Source organism: Octopus bimaculoides, chromosome 4 (assembly GCF_046866305.1).
Source record: "Octopus bimaculoides isolate indiv1 chromosome 4, ASM4686630v1, whole genome shotgun sequence".
Classification (NCBI taxonomy): domain Eukaryota; kingdom Metazoa; phylum Mollusca; class Cephalopoda; order Octopoda; family Octopodidae; genus Octopus; species Octopus bimaculoides.
The window spans coordinates 22324395-22326836 of NC_142931.1; the positions used below are offsets into that span (position 1 = coordinate 22324395).

At 31.8% G+C, this 2442-nt stretch overlaps 1 long non-coding RNA gene across 1 annotated transcript in view; it reads left to right on the forward strand.

The window, feature by feature from the left end:
• LOC149135981 (uncharacterized) overlaps positions 1-1984 on the forward strand; it is a 15317-nt gene extending 13333 nt beyond the window's left edge. The window contains exon 2 of the long non-coding RNA XR_016241410.1: positions 1694-1984. This is a non-coding gene — a long non-coding RNA (uncharacterized LOC149135981). The remainder of the gene's footprint in view (positions 1-1693) is intronic.
• The last annotated feature ends 458 nt before the right edge of the window (positions 1985-2442 follow it).

Sequence of the window (2442 nt, forward strand, 5' to 3'; positions counted from 1 at the left end):
ATAAAAAGTTTTGAATGGTACAACCATGCACTATAATATATATATATAAGTCAGTAAATGGTGGGGTTGTGTTAACCACACGTGGAGAAATTATATATATATATATATATATATATATATATATATATATATATATATATATATATATATATATATGCATGTATATATATATATGTATGTTTGTATACACACACACACAGACACACACACACATATATACATATTATATTAGAGAAACAATGAAAACCAAAACAGAATGAGTATCTCAGGACTTCAAAATTCACCTTACCCTAATTAAATTACTCTAAATGACATGAGATACATGTTCTACCTTGGTTTTGATTAATATAATATATAACTGTTATAGCATAACCCTACCACAGATCCCTAGATCTAGCCTTAACTGTGATCCTGGAACCTAACAGTCGATCAACTATCGCACTTACCCAGCGTACCTATTCATATTGACCAGTACTGGCCAGGCTATGTTGTTATACATCACTTGTTACAATGTGTTTCATATTGTTTTAGCTTTCAAATGATGATCCCCTGGATCAGAAGACTATTCCATCTCAGGGTTACCCATTTACACCTAAATGGACAGGAGCAACATGAAATGAAGTGTTTTACTCAAGATCACAATGCACCACCCAGTCCAGGAATTGAACCTATGACCTAGCGATCATGAGTGCAATATCCTGACCACTAGGACATGCACTTTCACACACACACATACACACACACACAATGTCAACATTTTCCCCCCACTTGTTTTCAAAAGTTAATCCATTGGAAAAAGGTTGTGAACGTTTATAAGTGATGGCATTCAAGTTGCATGACAGTTTTTGATGATAAAAAAGGTGATTTTATACATACAGGCAATTATTATACTTTAAGTTCAAGTTTCAGCATTAAAAACAATCTATTTCATGTCTTCGAAATTCCTAAATTCTTATGATTCAAACAACATACATATTATGGCCAGATAACAGAAGAGATGGCGTCGTGGGTTTCCGCCCTGACATCAAAAACTCGGAGTTTTATCATGGCTACTGAATAATTATATATATATGTATATATATATATATATATATATATATATATATATATATATATATATATATATATATATATGTACCTATATATATATATATATATATATCTACATATATATACATATATATACATATATATAAACATGGAAAACAGATGTTAAATGATGATTATGAATATATATATATATATATATATATATATATATATATATATATAAGGGGGTGCTGGAAAGTTTCTGGCTTTGGGTAAGAGAAAATACAGGAGGATAAGTTAATTATGATTTTATTCAACATGTTCCCCTCTCAGATTCATACACTTACTGCAGTGGTCCTTCAGTTTTTCTAAGCCTGTAAAAGAACTCAGAAGGTTGGACCTCCAGCCAGGCCTTTCATGATACCCTTAAGGCCAGGAATTTTTCACTACCCCACTTGTATATATATTTATATATATCACTTGATGGTTATTTTCTCTTTATAAAAAGGTAATCTCCTGGAAAATGGTTGTAATGTTGTCTTGGGTTATTTTTGTATCTTAATTTCTTGGTTAATAAACTGTATTAGAATTAACGAATGCCTACACATATTTACTGGATATAATTTTGCAAGTTTTTTTTTTATCTTATCTTACTTGTTTTCAGTCGTTAAACTTCAGCCATCCTGGAGCAGTGCCTTGAAGAGTTTAGTCAGACAGATCAACATCAGGATTTATTTTTTAAGCCTGGTACTTATTCTATTAGCAACTTTTGCTGAACCACAAAGTTATGGAAACATAAACAATCTGACACTGGTTGTGAAGCAGCATATATATATAAATTTGAAAACCTACAAGACTAGTTTCTCTCAAAATTTGATAAACCTACAAGACTAGGTGAAAGTGTTAATTTATAAAACATGTGACATATGAATAAAAATCTGTAAATATACAACCATTCAGACATCTGAGTACCTGATTATTATTTTTTCTAATATATATATATATATATATATATATATATATATATATATATACACATCGTTTGGTTAGCCCACCCTTCTCACTCAACGTCAAGACTTGTGTAGAAAGTATTTTCCTCAGATTAATAGATAAGCATTTCACATAGACGCATAGATACAGGCATTTATTTAACAGGCACAACCTAAGAATCTCCTTTAGGTGTGCACCTAACATAAAAAGCATTTTAAGAAATACCGATAAAACCAAGGAGGAGGCATGTTGCTCTTGCAGGGTATACAATAACTCTCCAGTAGGAGGCCGATGCGAGGCCAAAGGAGTCATCTATGTAGCTATAGTGATACCTAGACCTGCTATCCACATTACCAGCAATGTACCATCGAACAGCAATGATAGCACCAGAGGTAATGACAGTAGCAGATTAACCAGCTCTAA